Source organism: Ambystoma mexicanum, chromosome 13 (assembly GCF_040938575.1).
Source record: "Ambystoma mexicanum isolate Mex_15411 chromosome 13, UKY_AmexF1_1, whole genome shotgun sequence".
NCBI lineage: Eukaryota > Metazoa > Chordata > Amphibia > Caudata > Ambystomatidae > Ambystoma > Ambystoma mexicanum.
Window position 1 is genome coordinate 541768414 of NC_090938.1, and position 17563 is coordinate 541785976.

Consider the following 17563-nt stretch of genomic DNA (forward strand, 5'->3'; position numbering starts at 1 on the left):
CACTGAAGGAGCACAAGACCAAAAACTCGGCGGTGTAGGCCATGCAGACAAAAATCTTTGGGCAAGGCTACTGCAGCAGATCTCAAGGCCAAAGAATGGAGCATCTGCTTCGAGAGCAATATTGAGGCACGCATTACCTATTGAAACGTTCATTGTTTCCCCAATGCCGGCCCCCACCAGCTCTGTATGGCAAACATCAAGTCGTGCTGTGGATGCTGTATTCTGCAAGAAGAAAAGTGCATCTCTCAATGACTAACCCTTTTAAAATCTATCCAAAAGAAGTTGCTGCCATCTTTAATCTATCCAGTCTTTACAAAACCTGTCAACCCACCGATAGAAAATAAATCTAAACTGGCAGACTCCCTCTTTACGTTAGGTGACACTTAAAACCATATTCCCTGGTTGTCACTTCCTCTAGAAAAAGGTGCAATACCCCATCAAATACCCTCCAAATAAAGAGTGAAAAATTGCATGCATTAAGGCTGAAGGTGGCCACTTCCGCATATGAATTAAGAATTTGCAACACCACATTTCTAATAGCGTGATACAGTCGAGCCCAATGGGAATAGATAGACTAGCACATTTGAGAAGTCCCAGAGCCATTAAAAACAGCTCTGCAAAAGTAGTTACTGAAGGAAAACTATCAGTAAATGCCACAATTAAGAACTCTCCAGACTGCGGATACAGCTGTTAACCTTGTAGCAGGGGGCCACCATCATTAAAAGGCATGCATTTCTACGAGGGGTCAGGATTTAAACCAGCGACTCGGGCAAGCATTCTAGATAAGCCAGTTGAAAATTCACCCTATTTGGGAAAGCAGTGGATGAGGTGTTTGAGAAGGCTGAGGAGCATGAAATGATCAAGAGCCTTTCAGATGGGGGCGGGCAAACCAGTACACTATGATGGGGCACTTGGTTCCCTAGTTCAGGGGCGCAAATGTCAGGATTGGACTCCAGCAAAATCCCACCTTGTTCCAAGTAAAAACAAATCATTTCTAGGGGCAGTTCCAGACATTGAAAAGGCATTGGCTTACACATCTCTAAAGAGTGCAGGCTTTAAGCACAAATCCCATATTACTCAGCAGGTCATCCGATAACTGACATTGAAGCTCCTGAGCATGATGGCACCAAGCATCTTGGTCAACCCTTCAGCAAGTCTCAATATGTGATCAATACAACAGTGACTTGCGGAACAATGTTCTCATGAAAGCAGGCGAATGGGACAATCTAGTGGGGGCACATTGCCAGCACCTCCATACACCGAGAACGTGGACAAGCCAGCACACATATTGGCTGGTGTTACTAGGCATCAACATGGCGCTTGCTCTTTTCAAAACATCCAAACAGCAAAGTGCCTCCTTATCAACACAGACAATACTGCATCCATGTTTCTATTCAGAAAACACTAAATACCCAATCTTTGCATCTGGTTACACAGAACAGGCAATGCACTGTGAAGAGCTGGACTGGTATATTAGTGTAGGTGTCACTGCGCCTCCCCCCCACCGGCACCACTGCTCTGCAAAGTAATCTGCAACTCCACTAAGAAGACCTAACCATGATGCTCATTGCTCCTATGCTGGCATGACAGTCATGATACTCCCTACTGAAAGAGAGCCCTATTAATTGCTCACAGGCAGACGCCCCCTACTTGCTATTTCGAATGGATTGTGTCCTCCCAGGTATTCCTCATTTTATATTCGTATCCCAGCTTCAGCTGCTTCGGAATTCTTTTTTCACCAGGGGGCTCTGCGTTCGAGACCGCAGAGTTGAAGACCCTCGAGGGCCGTCGTCTGACCTCGACGTCATCCGCTCTATACAGGGCTCGAGCAGCGCCCATTACCTCAGTTCTATTTTTCTGACGCAACAGCTTCGTGTTAAGAATGGCGCATCATGAATTTCTTCAACAGTGTCCTCCTCTTCAACTCCCTCCACACCCAAGACAGGGTTAAAAAAATGTCTGAAGTGTGGCAGGAAGATGTCTATAACCGACCCCCCATCGGAATTGCCTCTGATGCCTCAGCCCAGACCATCGGGGTTGATGAGTGCGGGTCCTGTCTGGCCACGTCAAATAAGGCTCTTAGGGAATGCAGAGGTAAGCTGGCGGTGGGGGAGGAGAAATATGTCTTTGAAAAGACAAAAGGATTCGGATGAATCCGGTAGAAAATCTCGTCACGAGTCGAGGAGGTCGAGATCAGAGAGTGGCTCGAGGAAATCTTCGACTAAAAAGTCAAAAAGGCGACGTCATATGTCTTCTTCCTCCGCGTCCTCTTCTGAGAGGAGAGTAAATTACCCATCAAAGCACGATTCCCCAAAAAAATGGGAGGCCTTCAGGGCTTCGATGCTTAAAATATTCGAGAAGGCGGCCCAGACCCCCATGAAGTTGCCGCGTGGTGATCATGCCTCTACTGACTCTAAAAGTGACAGAGGAAAATCAAGATCTAAACACGCAAAGGTTGAACAAGAGTCAAGAGTGTCTTCAAGGGAAAGTTCCCTGACGCCTCGCACTAAGTCTAAGCCACCGGTGCATAAATCTGGGCTAGCGGAATCAGCATCGACGTCGAAGCCAAAAATCGACTCAATACCATCGACGACCATAGCATAGAGACCGCTGTCGAAGATGACGTCGGCACCTTTAGCTGTATCGAAGCCTCCTTTGACAGCATCTACCCTATCAACGCCTTTATCGAGGCCTTCTTTAATACCATGACCCAAGTCAATGCCATTGTCAATGCCTAGGCAAATTCCGCCTTCTTTCCCTGAAAAGACTTTCCACCCTCAACCCAGACAGGATGTTTTTAGATCCATGTCATCTATATATGAAGAACATTCCTCTGAAGAGGATGTCACTCCAGTTGAAGTTAGATTTGGTGCCAGAGAGGTTCCTGAAGAACTAGTGGACCCACAGTCTAAAATAACAGACCTTTATGACTGTCTCCAAAATGCCAGTGGCATAGACACTTCACCTGAAGTGGATTTCGAAAGGCCAGATCCTACAGAGCATGCTGATCTCAGTTATAGGAATCTTATGGGAAGGGTCATTGATTTTATGGGTTGGAGTGAGGGTCCTCTTAAAAGATCCTGTTCTCCCATTCCATAAAGCACTGCAAAAAAGGGTAATGTTAAATTGGAACAATCCTGATTCGATTGCAGCAGTAAATAATAAACTGGTACCAAAATGTAAGCCAGCTTTATCAGATTCAGAATATTTATCCGAACATCCATCTCCTGAAAGTCTAGTGGTGCAAGCTGCAACCTCCACTAGGCAATCAGCTTACCCATCAATACCATCAGACAAGGACGATAAAAAAGTTGGTGCTTGGGCCCAGAAAGCTTTTTCTTCGGGCAGCATGGCCCTGAAATCGACTGTCACTTGCACATTAGCAAGATTTACTTATACCCTGTGGGACCACTTGCCATCAGCAGCTGAACGCATCCCGGAAGGTGAGGAACGGGATGGTTTCCTGGCTATAGTGAAGTATGGTAAAGAGGCTATTGAGGAGTGCCTTCAGTCAAGATTGGACACTGCGGATAGTATAAGCAGGTCCATGGCATCTAGCACAGTCTTGCGCAGATTCGCGTGGCTAAGGAAATCTGGTTTTGCACCTGATGTTCAATCTAGATTACTTAATATGCCTTTGACGGCTTGAGGTTGTTTGGCAGCAAGGTGAACGAGAGCTTGGAGAAGCTGCTGACCTCGGTAGTGGCAGCAAAATCACTCAGCGCCACTATAAGGCAACCTCAACAACACTCTTACGCAAGCTCATCTTCCTGGAAGAGTCGCCCCTTTCGCTTATATTCCTCTTTTGGAGAAGGGAGGGGCAGGCCAGTCAGAGAGGCCAACAGAGAAAACCCTTTCATGGTGGAAAAGGGAGAGGTGCTAGATCAGCCACAGCAGCGGCTACTACCTCCTCAGCCACTGCTGCAGCCGCTGTAAGTCTTAACCCACAAACCCCTGGTGGGAGGCAGAACCACTCGGTACCTGGGCAAATGGTGGGGCATTACGCCAGATGCCTGGGCACTAGAGATAGTGACCCATGGTTACTGTCTTCCTTTTCATCAAAGACCTCAAGATCATCCACCGGGAGCCAACTCTGTAAAAATTCCAGAGCCACTCCTTGTGCAGGAGATTTTAACCCTGCTAGAGAAAGGTGCAATAGAACATGTACCTGTAGTGGAGAGGAACAAGGGCTGGTACTCCCCTTATTTTATCATCCCCAAAAAGGACGGAGGATTGAGACCCATCTTGGACTTGAGAAGCTTGAACAAGTTCCTCAGGAAGGACAAGTTCAGGATGGTGAACCTTTCTCAGATCCTTCAGGGTCTTCAGCTTCAGGACTGGCTGGTTTCATTGGATCTTCAGGATGCTTACTTTCATGTGCCAAACCATCTCAAGCACAGAAAGTACCTGAGATTCGCAATTGGTGGTTCTTATTATCAGTTTCGGTTTCTACCATTTGGGCTGACCTCCGCCCGAGGGTGTTCACCAAACTGATGGCGGTGGTGGCAGCGAGCATCAGAAGAACAGGGATTCACGTCTACCCTTATCTGGACGATTGGCTAATCAGGGCGAGTGCATCCGAACGAGCCCACGAACATCTGGCCTTGACCTGCCACTTCTTACATAGTCTGGGCTTCTCCCTCAATTACAAGAAGTTACAAATGATTCCAAGCCAAAAACTCCAATTCATCAGAGTGATCCTGGACACTTCAGGGAAAGCCTCGCCTCCCGAGGAGAGAGCTCATCACATTCTGCAGTTGGTAATGAAGTTTCAAAATGCCCAACATCTATCGGCTTTCGACTTTCTAAGGTTACTAGGCCTGATGGCATCCTGCATTTTTCTGGTGCCAGAGGCCAGATTGAGGATGAGATCCCTTCAGTGGGCCCTCAGGACTCAATGGTCCCAGTTTTCGGGGGAGATGTCAGACCTTCTACAAGTCCCGACCAAGGTGGCTCAAGATCTTCTATGGTGGGCTTGCAAGGAGAATATCCTCAAGGGGGAACCTTTTTGGCAACCATGGCCGGAGATAACGGTAGTGACGGACACCTCACTCACGGGGTGGTGAGCCCACACCAACGATCTGACAATCGGCAGTCGTTGGTCTCCATCTGAGTCCAAACTACACATCAACCTTTTGGAGCGGAGAGCAATCAGACTAGCGCTGAAGGCTTTTCTGCCCTCTGTACAGTGAAAGAATGTCCTGATAATGACTGACAACACATTGGCCATGTACTACCTCAACAAAAGTGGAGGCGTAGGATCACTTCCACTGTGCGGAGAGGCAATGCAGCTCTGGTTCTGGGCAATGCAAGAAGGAATCTCTCTATCGGCAGTTCACCTCGCTGCAGACGCTCCAAGCAGGCAGAGCAGTGTCTCCCACGAATGGGAACTAGCTCAGGAAGTCCAAGAGATCGTCGCCCTTTAGGGAACCCCTCAAGTGGATCTGTTCGCGACCAGCCACCAGACCTAGGCACCTTGGCACATCCTGCAACGGCTCCTGTAAAACGGGACTATTTTGACAAATACAGGGTCCCGGACAGCACCTCCGCTCTCAACCTTCGTCAAACTCTGTTGTGTCTGCTGCTGCCGCCGCCAGGAAGAGGTCAGCCAACCAGACGTCTTCCTGCTCCATTCCTCCGGACAAGGAGGGGAAATGTCTAGAATATCATTACCACCGCAGCCGCGACAATCGGGGCTGCTAACGCAATGGCAATTCTTGCAAGATACGATTGTGAGTTATGGTAAAAGCTGGGCCCCATCCTAGAGTTTCTGCCTGACAACAAGAAACACGAAACAATGGATATTTTCCATGAGGGTGAATTGGCATCAGACCAACCCATGACAGTATCTATGAATATCATCGACGCTGGATTTCACCAGCTTGGTATTGGGGCGGTCCTTTGCAGACGAGGATGGCCCAAGTCCACAGATTTTTGGCCCACTGTCCAATCATGAGTCGTGGACATGCCTTTCGTTGGCATGCACCTGTTCAGAAAGAAGGTTGACAAAGCCTTGCTCTCTCTCTTAAGACAGAGACCGCTCGCTTCCTGGGCACACTGCAGCAAAGGCATCAGTCCTTTCACCCTGGAAAAGGATGTTACAGTAGAACTTCACAGACAACCATTCCATGTACCAGTCATCTTCCTCGTACGCCTCAGGGGACCAATACAGGAAGAAGTCCCGGGCCTACAGAAGTTGTCAGTATCACTGTGGCCCCTACCAATCCAGTGGCTAGTCCGGCAAGCAACCATGACCAGCCCAGTGCCCAATCGTCCTGCTTCAGCACTCCGATTGGGGGGACACTTAACAAGATTCATCAAGGAATGGAGAAACATCACATCTGACTAATGGGTGCTATCCCTTCTCCAGCAGGACCACTAGCTAGAGTTCAAATACTTTCCACCGAACATTCCACCCGCACACTAGTCAGAGAAGTTGCGGCACCTCCTGCTACAAGAAGTGTTGGCGCTACTAGCAAAAGGAGTGGTGGAGAAGGTGCCAAAGGACGAATTGGCTACAGGAGTCTATGCCCGCTACTTCCTGGTAGGAAAAAAGGCACTGCACAGCAAGTCTGGGTTGGAGGCCCATATTAGATTTAAGGGTGCTCAACAAACCACTAGTGTGACATACACTGGTACACATGATCCTTCACATTTCCAGGTCATCAGATTGTTTTACACACATGCCAAATTCTACCTGGACTTTTTTTTCTATATATATATATTTCTGATGTTTGTTAATCTGCTTAGAATCACATGCTGTGCATAGGTCCGACATCCAGTGGTCACTGCGGAGTATTGCATTTTGTTTTTCGTAGTCGAAAAGGGGACGTCGACAAGGCGTGTCTGTAACACTATCCCTATAGTGACGTGTGTTGTACCCACAATCCCTCACGCGTCGAGGTCCCTCATTGTTTTTTTCCGCCCAGATACTGGTCGCCTTTACGCGGAGCTCCTCGAGAGACATTGCAGATTTCATCTCCTCGACCTTTGGTCGTTTTCCTATATTAATATAGAACATATCGATCCTCCCCTCGACGCTGTTGTGAAGCTTCTCCGCCGAGCAAGATCTTCGACGGAGGGGACGAGCGGAGGAGATCCTTCGGCATTGCCGAACACGTGGCCTGGCCTCGCAGGCCAAATACAGTAGGGAGAGTGGGGGTCGTGGGACATCTCTAATTCTTTTCTGAGAATGCCTTTCCTTTTCCCCTTCCTTTCCCTTGGGGTGGTTATCACGTTTTATTGCCTCAGCTTTGGAGAGGACACCCTTTAGGTTTTGCCCGCTTTGCAAGGGCAAGTTTACTTGGAAGGACAAGCATTCACGGTGTAACCGCTGCTTGCCCCTCGATCACAAGGAGGAAGGTTGCACGGCTTGTCGGCTTCTTAAGCCGAAGACTCTAAAAGACCGTAGGGTCAAAAGGTGGGCGGCCTACGCTATGTCGAAGGCCGACGCTCCACCCACCGTCGCTACCTCCGACAGTGACGAGGAACGTGATACCACAACCTCCGCTACGGAAGTCGTAAACCCCCCTAGAGAGCGCACACGCGCTTCGTCGTCTGTCCCCGGCCCCGACGGGCTCGGCTCACGCCCTGCTTATGGGGATGAACACCCCGGCGACACTGACGCACACAAGACCACACATAAGCACACAACCCATGGCTCTTCTTTGCCGAAGGCAAAGCGAGCATCAGCGCCCAAGGAGACGCAGGTTTCACCGGCGGCCTCCTCGGACCGTTCGGGTTCGAAGCCCCTCTCGCAACCGCAGCCGCGACCAGCGACTGGGCTTTCGGCAAATAAGGGTGCCGCCCCCAAATCATCGGCCGGAGCGCATCAGCAGAAAGCGCATGCCGCCGTAGAGCGTTCGACACCCATAACGTCGAAACCACAGCTCCCCGCTGACAAACGAGTCGCTGAGAGCTTGGCGTGGATCGTGGTAGCCGACGCCCAAAAGCGTACGCCGAAAGACACGTCGAGCGCTACGCAAAGGTCGAAAGACACACCTGAAGGCTTTTCGGAAGGCGACGGGACACTTTCCTCGACGTTATGGGAGAGGTCGAGCCGTGTTCAGCTACAAGACACCAATTTTCCCCCGCTAGACCGCTCAGGGGTACCCCATGAAACCATGGAAAGGCTCCATCTCTGCATGGAAAGGATGGAGAGGTTTATGAATGCCCAAAACCCTCCCACTCCAAAGAGAATAAGAGAAGGGCCTCAGGAGGACCCCAGGGCCAAAATTCCAAGATTAGTCAATCCCCACCAGGACACAGCCTCAGACTTCCACAGTGTGCATGACCTCACTGGGGAAGAACATTATTTTGAGGAAGAGGATGATTTTATGGACGAGGAAGACGGACGGAACCAGGAGGAAGGTCTGGAGGACAGCCCAGACTCGGTAGGAGAAGGCTTCGGAGAAAATCCAGAAGAAGGACCTTCTCACCCCTGGCAATCGCCATCAATATATTCCGACACTGATATCCTGAATCTAAATCCTCCTGACATTTCACCGGTTAGAAACACGTCTCCCATTGACGACCAACCCACATTTAATGCCCTGTTGCGCAGAGCAGCAGCACACTTCGAACTAGACACTGGGGAGCTCTCTCCTGAATTGGACTTTGTAGAAAGGGTAATTAAGGAGAAACCCCCGGTCAGTCAGACAATTCCCCTCCTCGCTTCGGTGAGGAGAAGAATCATCCCTTCGCTGTCCACACCCGCACTAATCAGAGGGGTCAATCCTAGAATTGAAAAGCTTTTCACTCCTTCACCCTCAGACCCGCTGTACATCAGGGGACATTCCATTCCGGATTCCCTGGTAGTAACCAACACAAGAAAGAGGGCAGGGGTACCACTTTCCACCAGTGAGGCACCACCTGACAAGGAGGGCAAGCGGTTATATGCCCTTGCTAAAAGAATTACATCCTCGGCCGCCTTTTCGGCAAGAATTGCCAACAACAATTCTTTGCTCGCGAGCTATGCGGACGCGCAGTGGGCTAAACTGCACAAAGACGCCGAAGAAGCGCCGGAACCATTACGTACACGCCTGCTTTCAACTATTGGCGAAGGAACCCAGGTCAACCAGAGTATTGTGAAAAGCTCTCTGGATGCGGCAGAAACTGCGGGACGTTCCCTAGTTCAGGGAATAGTCCTTAAACGACACGTATGGCTGCGCAACTCAGGGTTCAAACCGGAGACACAGGCGTCTTTAATAAATAAACCTGTTGAAGACTCCAACCTCTTCGGGAAGGCGGTGGATGAGGCTCTGGAGATGGCTAAAAAAGAGTTCGATACAATCAAAACTCTTGACCAAATCTCTAAGCCCGCTACCAGGCGCGGATATGGCAATAAACGTTTTTTTCGTGGCCAACGCCAACAACAAAACCAGCAGCAACAGTACTCTGCCACCAACTTCCAGACCAGTAGTGGCCAGTACAGTCAAAGAGGACAGCGTCGGGGCAAAGGAAGAGGGCGAGGGTCCACCCCCCAGAGGTTCCCAAGCCCCTAACAACACCAAGTGACGCGAAGATTCGCGTCCCCTCCCATGCAACGCCGGTCGGGGTCCGGATAACATCCTTTCTTCCAGCATGGGAGGGTATAACGTCAGACCGCTGGGTACTTTCCACCGTGGCCCACGGATACTGCATCGAATTCAACAGTTCCCCAACATACAGACCCCCGAGGGGACGACGCATGTCACCGGAACATCTTGCCATCCTTCTACAAGAAGTACAGCAGCTGCTGGAAAAGGGAGCCATAGAGGTCGTGCCTCTATCTCAGGTAACGGAAGGTATTTATTCAGTGTACTTCCTTGTACCCAAAAAGGATCTAACCATGCGCCCTGTATTAGATCTGCGCCCAGCGAACAAGTTTATCAAACCCCAAAAGTTTTGTATGGTGACCCTACAGGAAGTGATCCCACTGCTATCACAGGGAGATTACATGACAACATTGGACATGAAAGATGCATACTTTCATATTTTAATGTTGCCAGCGCACAGAAAGTACCTCCGGTTCATGATAGAGGGCAAACACTACCAGTTCAGAGTGCTACCCTTCGGCATAGCATCAGCACCGAGGGTATTCACGAAGGTACTGGCAGTGGCAGCGGCCCACCTGCGCAGGTTGTCCATCCCAGTTTACCCTTACCTCGACGACTGGCTCATAACAGGGGATTCTTACGAAACATGCTTCTCCAATACCCAAAAGACGGTAGACCTTTTGTTCCAGTTGGGCTTCTCCATCAACGAAAAGAAGTCCAGCCTAGACCCCAGCCAAATCAAACAATTCCTAGGGGCTCTAATTCAAACAAAGGACGGCCTCATCTTGCCCTCCAAAGAGAGGGTTCAAAACATGTTGTTTCAGATCCCTCAATATGTGTCCGGTCGAGAGGTGACGGTACGCAAAGCAATGCGCTTGCTAGGCATGATGGCGTCGTGTATTTATTTGGTACCTCATGCGCGCCTGCGCATGCGCCCTATGCAAGAGTGGCTCAACAGCCAGTGGTGTCAGGCCAGCGGACTATGGGACGATCTATTAGTGGTCTCGCAGGCCTTAGTTCTCTCGCTACGGTGGTGGACAAAAGAAAACCTAGAGAAAGGGAAACCCTTTGCCACACCCGCGGCGGAAGCCACTCTAACCACAGACGCATCCCTCACAGGATGGGGGGCTCACCTATCCCATCAGACTGCTCGCGGAGAGTGGACTCCGAGCGTAGCATCCAAACACATCAATCTTCTGGAGCTACTAGCGGTGTTCAAGGTGCTAAAAGCCTTCCAGGAACACCTGCAAGACAGTGATGGTCCTTACAGACAGCACCACAGCCATGTATTACATCAACAAGCAGGGGGGAACCCACTCTCCAGGCCTGTCCCAACTGGCCCAGAACATATGGAAGTGGGCTCTCAAACAGAATATGTTCCTCCTGTCACAACATGTACCAGGGGAACTCAATCTGCTGGCAGACAAACTCAGCAGAGATTTCCCCCTGCCCGAAGAGTACGAATGGCGACTGCACGAAGACATCGTCTTCGACGTCTTCACGCAATGGGGATTCCCAGAAATAGACCTGTTCGCAACCCTGGAGAACTCACAATGCCAAAGCTACGCCTCCAGGTACCCCCAAAACCAATCCAAGGGGAACTGTCTGTTGATTCGATGGTCAGGGAAATTTGTTTACGCTTTTCCCCCGACTCCCCTTCTCAACAAGGTGGTGCACAAGATGCACCAGGAACAAGTAACCATGATACTGGTGGCCCCAATGTGGGCCCGACAGCCATGGTTCGCTCACTTGATGGAGATGTCTCTATCTCCCCCAGTGAGACTCCCCTGCCCGTACAACATGCTATCACAAGACAGGGGCAGGACGCTGCATCCATGCCCCCAGAACATGAACTTAGCAGCCTGGCTCCTGAGGTTGTAGAATTTGGACACCTACAGCTCCCGCAGAGATGCATGGACATCCTCAGGGAAGCCAGAAAACCTAACACTCGCCACTGCTATTCTAGCAAATGGAAGAGATTTGTCATCTGGTGCAGAGGAAAGAGCATCAACCCAATTGACTGCTCTCCCACACATATTGTTCTATACCTGACCCATTTATTAGATTCAGGTCTAGTGTTCAATTCCATTAAAGTCCACCTAGCGGCACTTTCTGCATACACCACTTCCCAACTCAGTGTCGTGGTGGAAGATCCCTGTTATAAAGGCCTTCATGGAGGGAGTAAAAAGAATACACCCCCCGATAGCTGACCCAGCTCCCGGATGGGACCTTAACGTGGTACTTACAAAACTCATGGGATCACCTTTTGAACCCATGCACAAAGCAACTCTTAAAGACCTCACTCTCAAGACTGCTTTCCTAATAGCTATCACCTCCATCAGGAGAGTAAGTGAACTACAGGCTCTTTCTGTTCTAGACCCCTTTGTTACAGTTCACAAAGATAAAGTGGTTCTACGCACTCACCCAAGGTTTGCTCCAAAATTCATCTCAAAATTCCATGTAAACCAGTCTATAGAACTACCAGCGTTCTTTCAAAATCCTTCCAACTTGGGAGAAAGGACTCTGCACACACTAGATGTGCGCAGAGCGGTCATGTTCTACATGGAAAGAACCAGATCACTGAGGAAGACTAATCAGTTCTTCGTCTCGGTGGCAGCAGGAAGAGAAGGGGATGCAGTTTCAAAGTCCACTATTTCTAGATGGATTGTCCAATGCATCACTCTCTGCTATACTCTTGCTAAGAGAGAACTGCCCTTTAGGCCAAGAGCACATTCTACTCGAGGCACGGGGGCGTCCATAGCATTCATTGCAAATGTTCCCCTTGAGTCCATCTGCAAAGCGGCTACCTGGAGTTCTGTGCACACCTTTACAAAACACTACTGTCTAGATGCACACTCTAGATCTGACTCCCAGGTGGGACAGGCAGTATTAAGACATCTTTTCTCTACTGTTCCTTCTCATAACCCACCGCCACCTCCGGGTACTGCTCGCTAGTCTATGCACAGCATGTGATTCTAAGCAGATTAACAAACATCAGAAGACAATGCATTACTTACCGTAAAAGCATTTCTGATGGTTGTATCTGCTTAGATTCACATGCGCCCACCCTTCCTCCCCGCTCGGATGGAAGGAACATAGGCATCTTTCTATATTTCTCTCTTTTCTGTACTCACTCACGTCTAGAAGGCTCCCTCAGGGCAGAAAAATACAAACAGAGGGACCTCGACGCGTGAGGGATTGTGGGTACAACACACGTCACTATAGGGATAGTGTTACAGACACGCCTTGTCGACGTCCCCTTTTCGACTACGAAAAACAAAATGCAATACTCCGCAGTGACCACTGGATGTCGGACCTATGCACAGCATGTGAATCTAAGCAGATACAACCATCAGAAATGCTTTTACGGTAAGTAATGCATTGTCATATAGGTTTGTTACCCTCAGTAAAATCCAGTATAATTTGTATGTGGCTTTTCTATGAAATTCTTAGACATTTTGTCGATAGTAGATTGAAACTGCTCTCGTGCATTTTTTTCTTTTTTTGGAACTGTGCATAGACCCTGCTCTGTGTCTTCATATCAAAACTCTGGAAAGCCTTTTTTTTTTCATTGAGGTATGAAGTGCACCCGCAGATGTACCTTTTGAATGAGAGCAGGTTTTTGAATTTTATCAGATTTGTGTTTCCTTGGCCAAAGTCGAAATGTTCTCTTTGATTCCTCAGACTGTTTAGATGCATCACTCAAGTGTTCCGAACTCTACTTTGCGCGACGATCAATGGTTTTGTGTTTCGGCATCTAAACCGAATGTGTTACAGCCACTTTTGAACAACATTCATCCATCTTGGATTTTACTGCATGCATCAAAAACAATTTCAGTACTCCATTTCAGACGCACCTTGTCAGATTTCATTGTGGGTTTAACTTGTTAAGGACACCAGGTACAGTCTCCACAGCAAGTCTTGACACCTTTCCTACAGAGTTGGCGGGTGACTATGAGGAAACTGACATTTCCTCCATTAGTAGCTCCTCTGTTTCACTTTTGAAACAGACGCTGCTATTCTCGGCTTCAAGCTCTGTTGCTGTAGCTGGTGACTCACCCAGATATTTCTCCACCTGCATTGCATATGCAGCCCAGCGTTTTGTTGTGCATTCTTTGAGTTTTATGCTTGCAAAGTTGAAGTGAGCAACACCTTTCCTCCTTATAGTACCATGGAATAGCACTGTTGCACACCCAGTGCTACTCTTTCCAGTGGAATATGGGGTTACATGAGGGGACAGTACCTAAAAGTGTATTCTTCGTGGGAGCTGCAGATAAGCAGGAAGCAAATATTTTTGGAATCAGAGTTTATAGAGCCAGGTTCTCCAACCAGTCATCGCAAGCCACAGGTAGCTCGTATGAGGCTTCCCAGTAGCTCTTTACATTAAACGCCAAAATGAGCCCTGTGTGTTTATTTTGGTATCCGAATTACCCGGGCCTCTTCCCCCTGCCCTCTTGCTCGCCTCTTCCTGCAAAGCAAACAGTCAAAAGCTCTGTGCAAGGTGATAGGTGGGCTACATCTCGGCTGTAATGGCTCGGGCAGTGTCCCAACATTGGGCTAACTATCAAGAACAGTAAATGGGGAAACGTGTGTTGTGACCATGGTCACCAAGAGGTGCAAATGATGGCTTAGAAAGGAAAGGGGTGCATGCATCTGCATGCCATGTAAAACAAATCTGGGGCTGTGATAGTTTGTCTCACTGTTTCTTTAGATTTATTTTGGTTAGCATTACTGTGCATGCTGGTAACTGTAGGCTTTGAATCAGAATGGGGAATATAAAGCTGCAGCTGTAGATTCATTTAGTTGTGTGTGTGTGTGTGTGGAAAAGACAATCCATGTGAGTCCCAGCTTGCAAGAAAAAAGGTACATCTAGCGTTACGTGTTGCTGTTTATGCCATATTCTATCAATGGCAGAACTTAAACATGATTTGGTAGTTCTGTTTCAGCCTATGTTTTAAGAAGTAAATAGGTAGGGAAAGGGGGCAGCGGGTTGTATGTATATGTTTAGGATTAATATAGCTTAAAACCTAGTAACTTAGTAATAGAGCACTGTAGAAAACGGAGAGAGTACAGGGAAGAGGACACTGTGGTGAGCAATGGGATGGGGGAACAAAAAATATGGTTGACCCCGTTCGTAGATCTCCCAGTTTGTTTACATAGAGATCTGTGGGGAACCTGTACGCATATGTTAAAATTCTGCCAGGGGATTTCCAGCCTTTCAATACTGGGTTGAAATGGTGCAATTTATGAGCAGTGGTTTTGCTAAAAATTAGGCAAAACTCCATTAAATGTACAAGTAATTCTCTAACACATGGAAAATGCCAATATATTCTGAGAGAGCTGTGCGTGCATGCAGTCATGGTCAATTGGTTATGCATCAGAATTACCTGCATGATTCCTGCAGGGAGGGTAGCGATCCTGTGAGCTCTGCTCTGTTGATACTACCCCCTTCATAAAGGGCAGAAGGGTGGTAGGTTGCCACCCATTATGAATGTCACCCCTTGCTACAACCATAATATCTTTGCTCAAAATGTTAATATAAGGGCTGTTATGATTCATGCAGGTTTTTTGCTATAAAATGGAATGTTATTTCAGCCCTGTCATTTACACTTTTTTCACATATAATGTGATCACATGGTTTCCACGTAGCATTTTTTCAGTCTTGCCAATTATTTTGACATAAACCTTTAAGGGCAGTACTTACTTTTTCTCAGCTGAATTCTGTGACCCGTCACGTGTGAAATGTGCATGAATTGGGGATATGCTAACTGTCAGTGGATTTTATTTTTTGACAAACCATAATGTGGTATATGCTGATTTTGTTATAAACCATAACCCATTGATTGAAATGCTCTTCAGATAATGTTTGCCCATGCAGCCACGAAAGAAACAAACTACCCTTCTTCAAATTCTGGATGCAGATGCACCATGCAGCAAAAGGCAAAAGATGAACCATTTCCATCCAGAGCGGGAAACCAATTTCTTTTCTTCCATCATAAAACGAAAATGTGCATTTTTATCTATGGTGCCCAAGTTAGAGTTGGTGGGGGAAAAGTGATGTTGGCAATAATGCATACAAAACATCAAAATAATGTTCCCAAAGGAAGCTATCTGCGATTCGCAAAAGCAGTTGAACTAAACACTGCAATACAAATGCTGTTGGACAGGCATCTTTCAAAGTTGCTAATTGTTGAAAAACAGATGGTGCAATTGGGACTGGCGCGGTGACTCCTGTGGCTGAGTCTGTTGTAAGAGATTGTAAAAATGGTCCTGAATTTACGTCACCGAAAGTTGGGGCCTGCAGCGCCCAAAAGGGCATACTCCCTGCGGGAATTGCACCAGCTATAGCCAAACGAGCAGAAGTGTAGAAGTAGACCTAGGTCTACAGACATCTTGGAAACAACAGACACTCACGAATTTTAACTCCAAAATGGTAGCATGTGCTATTTGGTGTCCATGTGGAAAAACTATACATTGGAAAAATATAAAGGAAAATAAAAACAAGAATTTCTGAACACGAGTTGCATAAAAAACTGAATACACACATCACTGCTAGTGAGCGACTTCACTGAGTTCTTGCATAAAGCAGAGGCACTAAAATGAACTGTAATTTACAAGGTAAGACCAGGAAGTGATGTCCACTTAGACAAAAGGAAACTAATACAAAAAAGAAAAGGATTTGATTTTTCTAACAAAAAGCACAGAGGAAGGACTGAACAAATGGAATGAGCAATACAAATCCTGAAAAAAGAAAAACAAATGTCCCCCTGTTTTGTGAAGAGGCTGGTTGATGAGAGAGAACGGAATATGCATTATATACTATTCAACGCTAGCTGTACAGATCACACATACAGAATGTTCAAAAGTAAAAAGGCCAGTATAGGACTTATGTGATACAGGGAAGATAAGTATGAGCCGAATACCTGATTGTGCACGCCTGTTCCCCATGGCAATGCGTGTAAACAATGCACATGGCCATTGGAGCAAAGCACCCCAGTACGTGTGAATATAACGTGGTAACTATAGCAATAGCTCATCACACTGAGGACCCGTATTGCCGAGCACGAGGAGAGAGTTTCAGGAGCCCGAATGGGATGGTAAGCAAGAGGGAACACAATCTGAAAAATAATTGTGAATATGCGTAGACCTCACTAGAGCGAAGGAGGATTGGAGAGCGTATATGCTCGAACTAATGCCTGCTTATATCTCTCAGTTTTGTCCATAGAGCGTGGCGTAGACCGTTACACATGGATATGAAAACACTGAGCTAAGACTATGGGTCACTTACAGCTAACCACTCTAGCTTTGGTGTAAATGACTCCCGCAAAAATGGTGAGTTTCCAGATCCATTGAAAGTGCACACTATGCCATCCATTGTATAAACTTTTTTATTATTATTTTTTTAATTTATTTGGCTGAATTAAATCAACCTTTCAAATCATTAACTTCATCTATTACAAAAAATGTAAATTTGTTACATATTCATCTATTTCATATCTTCATATTTACAGAAATGTAAAATTTCATTAACATTTAAAATTGTTGAAAATTACAATACAATTTGGATAATACATTGTGCATTTTTCTCATTCTCATAAAAGGTTGGAAACTAATCTGGAAATAGCTGATCTAGAAAATGGACAATTGCTTTCCTCATAGGTCATTTTGTACTAGAGACAATATGCTGCCATAAGTCCTCACGGTCAGTTGGTGTAAGGATACATAGTGTCTTTGAGAAAAATACATTTTGCAGCGTTACCAAATTAGGACATGAGACTATAATGTGTTCTAAGGTCTCTATCTGCCTGATATTGTTACAGAAACGGCAGAAATTCAAATTTTTAGGTATCCATTTCCTCCTGGCCAAGATGTCATTAGTAGGCCATAGATTCAATCTGAATCTAAGATATTTGTTTCTTAGATATGCAGAAGGACATTTAACCAAATAATCTGACATTTGGCAGTGTCTCTTGTGTCCAAACAACGCAGAAGTAAAATCCTTATATAACATACATTTTTCTCTGTTG